Source organism: Helicoverpa armigera, chromosome 2 (genome assembly GCF_030705265.1).
Source record: "Helicoverpa armigera isolate CAAS_96S chromosome 2, ASM3070526v1, whole genome shotgun sequence".
Lineage (NCBI taxonomy): Eukaryota > Metazoa > Arthropoda > Insecta > Lepidoptera > Noctuidae > Helicoverpa > Helicoverpa armigera.
Window position 1 is genome coordinate 10,926,991 of NC_087121.1, and position 12,554 is coordinate 10,939,544.

The 12,554-nt window shown below is 35.0% G+C and overlaps 1 protein-coding gene across 1 annotated transcript in view; it reads left to right on the forward strand.

Moving 5' to 3' along the window:
• Positions 1–408: 408 nt before the first annotated feature.
• Positions 409–12,554, forward strand: part of Mwh (multiple wing hairs) — a 151,388-nt gene continuing 139,242 nt past the window's right edge. The window contains exon 1 of the mRNA XM_021338076.3: positions 409–662. The gene's annotated coding sequence lies outside the window, so the exon portion shown is untranslated. The remainder of the gene's footprint in view (positions 663–12,554) is intronic.

A 12,554-nucleotide genomic window follows, 5' to 3' on the forward strand; every position in this document is an offset into this window, starting at 1 on the left:
ATTATTTTATCTATTAAACAGCAATCTAGTATTAATAACTTCGAAAATATAACTAAACGTATTTCGACAGGTCTTTAATTTATGTAAGTAATACTATTATTTTAAAGACTTTGTCTGCAGGAAAATTGCATCACTTGCAAACATTCTATATTCAGTGCCAAATTATCTTCAAGATATAAAGTCATCAAATGTAAAGTTAGTCTACTAATTTAGCGTAGTACAGTAGTTATCTATATATAACACATTTCATAAAGTCTCATAAAAAGTGTATTTTCTTTCATTCTCTTTTTCTAAAATCACCCTTATACATAAGTGGTCAGTTCACAGAAAAAAAGCCAAAGTATCAAGACAGTTCTCTCTTCCACAACCCGAGTATTCGAATGCTGAGCGACGCTCGCGCACCACTCGTTCGTATCAGTATCTCTAGGTCACTCGCGGAAGCCGGTCTCCCACTCGATCGTTAATCGATTGTGACAGCGAAAACAATCGATATGAATCGATATTAATCGAACTTGTTAATGCTATTTGTGTTTAAATAGTGTGGCATGTGACTTGGATTCGATTTTTTATTTATTTTTTCGAGTGAAGTGTTTCGTTGTGTGTGTTTTGTGATTTTGTTTTGTTTTTGACTTTGTTTGTGGAGTTCACTTTGTTTTGTAAAGGTACTGTAAAATTCTTGATCTATTATTTATTAAGATCTGTCATCAATTTTGTATTTACTTAAAAATGCATTAATTTTAAATAACATTTACAAATACCCCCAAAAATTGATATTGCCACCTTAGTGCATTATTTGAGTACATAATAAACTCAATAATTCAAAAAAATAAAGTCAACAAGCATTAACGTATTAATTCTGAAACTTTAAAAATCAATTACAACTGATTCTCCTTTACCTTTATAAATAAATAGCCTTCAATTATGTTTAATTTCATTATCACCTTATCTATCATACCTAAAAATACAGGTATCTAATTTTGGATCGAAATAACTCTTTATAAAGGTTTTTAATGAAAATCGATCAGGCGAGCTTCCTGGCCGAAGGGTTACTGACGTGGAAATGATAAGATATTAACAGGTACACAGGTACCTAGATACCTTATATTATCTACAAGCATTGTCTGCATTGAATTCGTAGATTTTACGTGAATCCCGAACGAACAAACAGATAAACAGACAAACAGACAAACAGACAAAAATGACAAAAATGATGGAAATGAGTTCTGTTAGTTAACCTTTAACATGCTGGCTATTTTTTTTTGTCAATTTCTTCAATGTACAAAAATTACTTTTCTACAGATTTATTATATGTATAGATTAAGGCTGGTTGAATAAATGAGAGAAATAATACGTTATTTTGGTTTCATGGATTGAAATAATATGCGAGTAATGGCTGTTGAGATTTATGGTCGTTATAAAGCAATTCAAGTTAGAATCTTAGTTAAATTAATATTTGATATTAAAATGCAATTGGGTATACCAATTACCGTCTATTTTTAAATGGTTAATGCTTCACTCACTTAATACAAAATATTTTGAAAATCAATCTGCATCTTGACTTGAAACCTGATAGACCAACATTTGAACTTATTTTGATCCATTGCAAATCTATAGTACCTAATAACATTATTAAGCTAAAGTTTGTTTCTTTGTGAATGTGTTTATTTGAACGCGCTAATCTCAGGAGCTACTGGTCCGCTTTGAAAAGTTTTCTCTATGTTAGATAACCCATTTATTGAGGGATAATAGGCTACTTTTTATCCATGTCAGGCAAAATGTTCCTACGGGATGTATGTAAAGCCTACATATATAGAATAGTTGTAGCTATAAATAAAACAAAAGAAAATAACCATATCACTATTATGAACTGACGTATTTAAGCGGCTTGCGGCTTCTTAAGCGATCGAATTTAGTTAATCCGAGAATTAGGTTAAATACCTACTTAACGCTAAAGGAATTAAGTATGCCACTTAATATTAACTAGCTGTACCCTCGACTTTACTTAGTCGCATCCTGAACAAAATATTTCCCTCACACGGTAAAAAGCAATTGGAATTCAATACCCGATAATTACTTCTTCAAACTTAATATTTACGATGATAGCAACAAATAAAATAATAACTTTCGATTAGTAAAATTAAATTATAAATTTAAAAAAACCCCCGACTCAAAAAAGTACGCAATAATTATGACAAAAGGTTAAAAACGCTAAACCCTATAAAAAGCAAAAAATAACTTTTAACACTACGTAAACTAAATTTTGTCGTGTCGGGGGACCGCTCTAATTCTACGTTACGTACTTTAGATACGTGTTTTTTTTAAAACGATTGTTGTAATTAGGTAGGTATCATTTGATTTATGTAAGTATTTATGAAGGTCAAAAGCGGTCCCCCGACACGTCAAAATTTAGTTTACGTAGTGTTAAAAGTTATTTTTTGCTTTTTATAGGGTTTAGCGTTTTTAACCTTTTGTCATAATTATTGCGTACTTTTTTGAGTCGGGGGTTTTTTTAAATTTATAATTTAATTTTATTTCATGCTTTTTAAAGGAGCTCCTTAATTTTTCCTTCTTTCATTTAATTTATTTAATCTTACGATGGGGTCGCTATATGCGATCTCGGCCAAAGGAAGCTGTTTAACAATCATTCCGGCATTCCAGGGTTTCATCCGCCACATCCCATTACCAGCATCAGGTTCTCGTCAATCAGAAACATGAAGAGAACTCGTCAAGACAAATTCAACGAGCCCAAACTCGATGGGTTTACTAAAAGGCAGTTCAGGGTTACGTCTCCTACCTTCGTGCCCTAACAGCAGACCAGCTCAGTGGTTCCAAAAGACATTAGTGTTTCAAATTTCAGATCCCACATATACTTGCAAGTAAACTGAGCGTGTAACATTCCCATCACATCTAGCAAACGAGCTGATGACCTTGAAGACCTGAACCGATTTCCACCAAACATAGCTAAGAACACTCCCGACTGACATACCTTTTAAACAAAAAAAACCGCATTACAATCGGATCATCCGTTTGGGAGCTACGATGCCACATACACACACACACACACACACACACACACACAGACACGTCAAACTTATAACACCCCGTCGTTTTTGCGTCGGGGGTTAAAAACAATAGAAAATAACAGAAACCTCATTTCTCCATTAGTTTTATGGCAAAATATTTATTAAAAGTTGAGAATAGAAATACTTCTCACTAGCTATCGTTTAACTACTGATTACTTATAAGTATAGCCATTTAATTAACTGAAAAACAATTGCCAGTAACTATTTGCAATCTATAGCAGCCAAGATTCTAGCCGTGGCTTCACCTGCGTGCCGAAGGACCAACTTATCGCAAATAGATAAAAAGTAGCCTTAATAAAATAATCATCATCATCCTCCTGCTTTTTTTCCATTTCTTTTAGGGTCGAAGTCTTTTTTAGTTTTTACCCGACTGCCAAAGAAGGAGGGTAATGTTTTTCGAGTGTATGTAAGTATGTATGTATGTCTGTTCCTTTGTGACCTCCTGTAGCCTAAACGGCTTGATGGATTTTGATGTATGAGGTATCGTTAGATTTGTCTTGATTACGGGAGTGTCATAGGATACATTTTATCCTAAAAGTCCCACGGGATATTTTTTCTAAATTTCCCTTTAAAAAAATATGTATGCGGTATCATTAGATTCATTTCAATCACGGGAGTAATAATTAATATAGGATACGTTTTTTCTCAAAATTCCCACGGGAACATGTTAATTCTGCGTCAACGCAAAGCAACTCATGCGTTAGCAAGCAAAAAGATAGGGCGTGGCCTGGCATGCGGCGCGCGCGCGGTGCGGAGGGGATATGCTCGAGTATACAGCCCGAATGCGGGCACGCATAAGGGCACACGTCGTTGACGGTCTTCAGCAGTAATGACTCACCTAATTCTTTTCTTCTTCACTACCAACAGTCCAGATTGGCGGTAAATTTATGTTGCGGAGTAACATCACTCGTAATCTAAAGCCAAATGTCGTCGAAATAATTTAAAATGGTACTTACATATACATAGTCTTCTACATCTACAACATTTTCGTTAAATAAAACAGCTAGAAAGTTATAAATAAAAGAATTATTATTAAAAACAAAATACCCGACTGCACACTAAAAAGAGTAAAACAAGCCCCACAATAATATTTAATTTATAAATATTGATGGAAAGCATCGCAGGCGGGGACCACCTTGACCGCCACCAACGAAAATTCTGCTAAATGGTGCACAACCGAAATGACTATAAATAAGCCTCTGTTGGTCCCCGCCTGCGATGCTTTCCATCAATATTTATAAATTAAATATTATTGTGGGGCTTGTTTTACTCTTTTTTTTTTAACCTGGTTTTATAAAAAAGAATTCAGTTGTTTTTGCGTGATAAAGGAACAATCATCCATACATACGCAGATACATAGGTACATACTTTTCGTGTTTAAAATATTAGTAGTATATAATTAAATATGTACGAGCTTTCTTGTTTAACTGTAAGTTCTAAGAAATTGATTCTCCAACCATTTATGTTTTAGACTTAACCATAAACTGTAATAGCGTTTCTTATTGAAAATTCTCCATTATGATGTTCTTGGAAATGTAAGAAAATATAGGTAACGTATCAATACGTGATCGTTGTTCGATAGTGGAGCATAGATATCTAATAAATATTTTATGGTACACTGAACTGAAGGTAAGGCTATGCCCAGTTTGTATAGAAAAGAAACAATTAGTTTAGCGCAGATAGATCACAATATTTTAAGCAACGTTTGCCGCGGTCCGTCCGATGATTGGTGACAATTTTTTATTATGACAAGTTCCTCCGTGTTTAGAGAAGGTACGTTTAATTGGCAAGCCTGTCATTTGAACATCTTTGGCAGTCATTTCGAGTAGTCAGAAGCCAGAAACTCGGACAGCCAATCTTACCAAGGAGCATTAGGTTGATCAGGTAACTGGGTTAAGGAGATCAGACAGGCAGTCGCTCCATGTCTCATATTCGTACTCAGCTACATCCATTGAGACTGGAAGCCATTCCAACATAATTGGTAAAAAACTAAGCAGATGATGATGGGTAGTTTTTGTCAAAAGTTTTTTAGAATAAACCTCAAAGTTACCGTTTGTAATCAAAACGAATGGTCACTTGTTGGTAGGAACCAGGCATTACACTTTAAGCTGTCATAGTATATCTTTAAAACATAGCTATTCGTATAATGAACCACGGTTATTATAATAGGTAATACTTTATATCTTTACCCATTACCCAAATACCAAAGTAAATTAAGTTTATTTAAAGCTAAGCAAAACCGGTTTAAACGCATAGTTTTATGTACAAAATATTCATATTGCATATTATAATATGTGCATATTAAGCACAGTTGTAATGAGAAAAGGTGATGATTGTCGCGGTGGCTTAGTGGTAAAACCTTCTTGTCAAGCACGAGAGAACAGGTTTGAATCCAGACAGATAAAAATGCAACTTTTTAAGTTCTATTATGTACCATCACTAACCCGCATTGAACAAGCGTGGTGATTAACGCTCAATCCTTCTCTGTGTGAGAGAAGGCGTGTGCCCAGCAGTGAGATCATAAAAATGCTGATGAATATGTACTTTCTTTTCTACTTATCTTGGGCATCAATAACTGATTAATGCTGAAGGTAAACATTGGGACTGGACTTAAACAGTCTGTATTCGCTAACCCTCAAAGAGCAAGCGAATTGATTATCGCTCATTCCTTTTCTGTTTGAGAAGAAGCCTGTGTCCTGCAGTGAAATAATAAAATCCTGGTGATGATGAAAAACCATAAACTTCACTTATCTGCTTTCAAATGATACCTTTTAAGCTTATCCTAATGCTCCTGCTCCACCTGCGTTAGCGTTAACGTTAATGTCAATGGCCAACTACACGTTACTTATAGCATTAAAAATGCGTGTTGGCTACACTTAGGTACAATTCCGCAAAGAGTTAATCCCTCATGACGTAACGCGTTAACACACATTAAAGAGATTAAACACAGACACACACAATAATTCTAAAAACTAAAGCTTTCTCATTTGTCCATTCCATTATCGTGCTCGTAAAATGCAGTTACAACTTAAACAAAGTATCTACACTCGTCCTTGCATGCGTGCAATGAGATGGCATTAATGTAGCCAACATCACTTAGCGCTCTAAGCTACGCACTAAAACCCTTTGATGTGTCCAAAAAACCGACACCCGAGTTATCGCTTAACGTTTAATGCTATTAATATTGCCATTAGTATAAATTGCCATTAAAACGTTGGCCACATCTGCGTAATGCCAAAATTTAACGCGTTAAGACGCAGGTGGAGCAGTAGCATAAAGCGATAAGTGTATTTTTAATCTAAAATGAATCCGTAAATTACGTAACACATACAAAAAATATTTCTCTACGATCATGAAATTTAAAAAAGTTCTATAAATATTCATTCATTCAAATATATCACACATTAATATCGCAAACAAAACGAAAGCTTCTGTAGTAGAAATGCAATAAAAATCCCATTTATTACATAATCAGGATATTATTAAAACTATAGATAAAATTGCAAATCATCATCCTTTTCGCAACTATGTTGGGATCGGCTTCCAGTCTTGGGATGCAGCAGAGTCAGCCGGGGCTGCGGGTTGTTCGAAAGAGTTTCCGCGGCCCTGGCACATGAAAGGCCTACGATGGAACACGACGGTTTTTAGTCAGTAAGAGTCTGACACTCCCTCACCACTGCTAACCCACAGCGGGAGGGGTCATTTGATGATTTTTGACGTCGTTAAAAAAAAGCAGCTGAGTACCAGTGTTTTACATGGAGCGATTGCCTATCTTACCTCCTCAACTCAGTTACCCGGGCAACCCGATACCCCTTGGTAACACTGGTTGTCTTACTGTATGGCTTCTGTCTACACGTAGTGACTGCCAAAGATATACAAATAACAGTCAAGACCCACTTTACCGTGCCTTTCAAAACACGGAAGCACTACATTAAAAGACACTTCACAAAACAAACGACTTCCTAACCAAACATCAACAATTCAGCATTGTTGAAATCGACACAGCAGTTTGCGAGAACGTGACAAAAAAACATACGAACGTAGGAAGTAACACGTAAGTGTTCCGCTGCGATACGGTCGGGTAGCAACACTATCGATCATAATGATTATTGACATCACTAAGGAAATGTATGAAAATCAGTTTGTTAGTAAAACTTAGTAGTATTCACTTTCTAAGTAGTTAAACGCTGACTCTTTAACTCACTTTAGTGGTTTAGCAACTATTCCTTTCGTTGGTATAATAGTCACTAGTACAATTGTATTTTGTGTGGTCCTGAGATCGTTCCCTGGGCCAGGCCTCAGCATTTGTGGGTTTTCTGAAACATTCGTAAAGCAGCCCGTAGTCTAGAAATTGGTGCCCATGCTAGAGAGGGCATTTAAAGCTGATGTATTCGACTGTTACCCAATGTCAGTTGTTGTCAAAATTCCACGTCACAGACTGTCAGGTGGTTTTGAAAAACCTCACTCCAGGGTTGGCTAGCTGATTAAACCTACAACTCAATCGATAAGTAAGAAAAATAAGAACTTTCACACCAATTAAATACAATTCGCACCCAACTTGAAGGAACTTCTATCCGCTATTCTACTAAATCTATACAATCTATATGATCCTTTCCCATGGCGAAATGTACACCCATGTCGAATTCTGTGGACATTCATTTGTTTTAGTTTGAAAGCGTAACAACAAACAAACAAACAATATGTTACGTATTTATTACATTAGTCAGGAAGTTAACTGTCTGTCGAGTCAAACAATAAATAAAAACATTGCGCGATTGTAGTGTCTTAATAGAAAACACTTTTACAATTAAGTGGCAAAAAACTTAAAACATTGAAAGACAAAAAATGGTTGAAGCTATCGGTGAATCGATGCTTATAAAAAATCTTAAGCGGTCTAGGCGTCTTCGAAAAACAATTGACAGTGAAAAAAAAACAGTCGAGTAGAGAACTATTTTTTTTTAAGTCGGTTGAAAATGATGATGGAAGATTTAATGTTAAACTGAACTTAGGAAGACCAGTTGAACGAAGTACCTTGCATTGATCGTTCATACTTAAAACATAATTTAATTAGTAAATTAAACATAGACGATATTATTCATTATGTTTGTACTTTCTAAATACCATTGAATTACATAATTGTATTAGGCTCGCACTATCTATGTTGAGAACAAAAAGTCCCCTGCTCGCCCCTTAATGTAAAAACTAATGTAAGAATATAAAGTTCTGTTACTCGAATGTTGTCGTAAACACGATAACGTTAAAATCACATTAACTTTCTAAATCACAGTTTTATACAAAATTATAATTTTAAACATAATAAATGGATATTCTAATTCTACTAAATAGCTATCTTATTAATAATTTCGTATAAATAGTAAAAAAATCTGTCTCATTGATTCTGGTTTCCATTTATGTACAGTTGCACGTAAATCATTTTTTTTATGGCTAACTATGTGATGTCTCTCAAGTTTTTAGCAAAATATAACATATCCGTAATAACTTACAAGATTATTTTACAGTTAAATACAATTTTGGTATTAGGTTCCTACGTGCACCCAGTACCTACTATATAGGTACTGAAAAGGATTTTGTTTCAGTCACTCTGAAATTCGCTCAATGGCAACGCAACCAATTCACCCTAGCCCTCAATAGATATTTGGTAAAGACTGAAACTTAAGTCGCAGGGTCGTTTCCCGCCATTATTTTACGGAAATCCATAAATAAAACCGGAACCAGTAAACAATCAATTACAAACACAAACATACAAAAACAAAACCAATTGATAAACCAGCTGTCAATAATGTCCATACGCCTTCAGAATCGCAGTTGCAATCGCAGTCGTGACCACCGCCGACCGCCCGGGTCGGCTGTCAAATGTCAACAACCGTTGGCCGCACGCGATTTGAAATTCAAATTTTCGAATGGTCATGTTCCGAAGACGGTAAAGATGGCCGCGACGGATGGATCGATGGATCAAAGTTATTTTTAATACGTGATAGTTTTAATTGATTGTGTTGAATTATAGATTTTTATTGATTTATTGCTTTTTGCACCTACTAATTTGGTTTGTGATTTATTTTGATTTTATGGTTTTTCGATCAGGAGGTTATTAGTGCTTAACGGTGGTTATCTAAATGTTAGGAATCGTCAAGTTCGATTTTTTTTCGAGATTTTGCATTGATGAAACTTTTGATTCTGCAGTTTCATTTTCATGTAGATTTACTGTTCGAATCTGGAAGATTTTTGAATTTTTCAATTCAGTCTAAACTCCTGAGCATTTGCGCATTCAAGTGAGCAAACAAAGGAATTATTCAGATTAACAACAGATATAGCTATCATCTAAACCACATTATAAAATAAGTACCTAGAAACGAAAATAAATAGGCCTGATTTAATTACTTCTACAAAATTAACTACTGCTTATAATTTACTTAACCAACTCTAACACCTAATAGCTTACATTTTCTAAGTCCATAACTTAAACGGAACATAAAGCTAACTTTATGTATTCTCACTTTAATTAAAACTAACTTCAGTCTTAAATTAACTGTTGATCTAATTAAACTTAGACAATAAGTATCATCGTGTTTTACAGCCAATTTCCATATTCTATCTATCTTTGGTTTTACTTACCAAGGAATCATCAGTCAGTCAGAACCAACCTCTCAAGTACGCGTGCGTGGATTCGATTCCAGGTCAGGCAAGAACCAATGCAACTTTTCTTAGTTCGTATATACTTTCTAAGTATATCTTGACACCAGTGACGGTTTTTTGGAGGGCACGTTAAACTGTAGGTCCCGGCTGTCATTGAACATCCTTGGCTAGTAAGCTAGTAAGTCTGATAATAATCTAACCAAGGCGTACTGGGTTGCCCGGGTAACTGGGTTGAGGGCAGTCGCTTGTAGTGACACACTGGTACTCAGCTGCATTCGGTTAGACTGGAAGCCGACCCCAACATAGTTGGGAAAAGGCTCGGGAGATGATGATGTTGTTTTCCTTCCTAGAGAAAGGAATATGATTTATCTCTATTAAGCAAATTAACATCATTATAATGGCAGTTAGAGTTCATTCAAAAAAAGTCAGGGTTTCAACCTTGATCTGGCAGCAACGGATGATTAGGTTAATCAAGGCTAAAAAAAACATTTGTACTCGTATTATTTCTATGCTTATTTTTTGTTATTTATCTTACTTGAATTGATTACCTCGTTCTTTTAGTAGTCGAATCATACGAGCTCTCTTCTCGTCTTTTTAGAAACTTTAAGCAGCATCCAAAAAAGCAACTCGGAGTCTGTAAAATTGATGATTGAATTGCCTTATAAACATAACAGAATCATTATGATAAAATCCTACGAAAAAACACCACCCTGCTTCAGTTACCCCTAAAAAAAAAGTATTACATCGAACAATTTTCTTTTGCACAAAAAAGACTACACGTTTCGGCCTACCTACTGCTTCTTACAAAGTTTCTAAGTCGATAAAAAGTTAACAAGTTAACTATGTATTAATTAAACTCATAAACATTGAGGTTATCAAACAATATCGATTGGCGCATGCGCTGTAGCCGTTATCGGATGCGTGGGCGCATGCTTTGAATATGTATAGACTTTCCTAGTAAGGAGACTGAGTTAGGAGCAATGGGATGGGTTATATTTGACACTAGTAGTGCCCCGCTGTTTTGTCTAATATTAGGTACTTACTATTTTATCGCAATGTGAATATTCTGTTATTCTATCATCCACTTTTTTGTTTGTTTTATCGTTGTGTAATCACAAAAAAAGCTAAACAGACATTTGACACGACTGTTTAGAAAATTTTGTTTTCTATTTTTTGTTTAAACACCTCTTTGTTTACCTTTTCCAACACCATTAGGTATAGCTGTACCATACCTTCAAACAACATCAATTATCCTCTCCTATCCTTCCATATTTTATGAAAGCCTAGCTATTCATCATACCGATCGATTGACTGATGAAGTAACTACCTATAAGATGTCATCATATAGAAAATTAGTTTAGTAAGGATTATAGCATTTCAACTTTCAACATTTTATATTATCTATTAAGTAAAAGTAAATTATATTTAATTTTAATACTTTCGTTTTTTTAGCAAAATTCTTCAAATACGTTTATATATTTAAGTCGGATTATAATCTAGATGTAATTATTACGTAAGTCTATTTCATTAATAGCTCTGTGGTGACACAGGTGCGGAAGGAATTTCCACATTTGAAGTGATCCTTTTGAAAATGAGTAGGTATACTTTATTTTTTTCCAAAATAAGCGATTCGAGTTAATTAAGTAGTTAATTTGGAACATTGATAGATGGCACCTTAGAGGCAGATAAAAAAAAAACAAGTATTTGCTACCTCTTTGACAGTGGGCGTTTATGATTGCTTTCTATGTGAAATATCCATTGGCACACGTTTGAACAAGAACGACTCGTTTGTCGTGAGGGCAAATGACGTGCATACTTAGTGTTAAGATCTCAAGTGTATTATTGTTGTTATGTATGATTTATCCCCAATAGTCTAGTTAGTGGTTCCCCCGGGACGCGGAAACAGATCGACATAGGTACTTATAATTATTTATTCTTAACTTGCTGTTTCCCGCGTTTTCACCCGCATCTCAGGAAAACTCCTTACCGTACCCTGACAAAATTTGTATAGTCTACGTTTCTGTCCCCGAGTAGTAGTAGTTTTCTTAATGTCGCCCCCTCTAACCCGCTAAACGCTCATCCCTTGCTCTAAACCCACCGCCTTACAAAGCATGCGCACATAAAACTGTCTCAAGTTATAACATACGAAAGGAAACAATGCGTTCAATAAAATCCGGTCAAGCGTGAGCGTGTTTTGTGATATTAGCAACAATAGTATGTTGTTGAAAATCTTTATCATATTTGGATGGAGTATGAGAGTTATTGATTTAAGGGTGACCCTTGCAGTTTCGCCGGCATCCCTTGGGAACTTCTCTTTCTTAATCAGGATAAAAGTGGCCAGTTTTTTTGATAACTACATAGGCTACCTAAAATTTAAATAATTCTAAAAGCACGTAGTAACCCAAAAATATAGGTACCTATATATGTAGTAAGTTCCCTTATGTTTAAGTAATTAATATGAGAATGTAAATAAGAAATATAAAATTTTCATTTATTCATGCCAAGATGAATAATATGCCTTAGCGATTACCATAGCAAAGCTATATGTACAGCTGCAACTTACTATGCTAGACAAATCACAACTTAATGGTCTACTGATAATGAAAATTAGTTTCTGATTCTGCCTAGGTAGTAAAAAGCTTTACCATAACGAGAGCCGCACTCTCCAACATGATGATGCGGTTTTTCTCTATCGTTAGGAATGTAGTTATTATGTAGATATTTATATCTGATCTTATAAAATATGAATTATAGATAAACTTTCTTCTGAATGAACAATATTGTTTTCTTTACGTAAGAGTGGATTTGCAAGCTTGT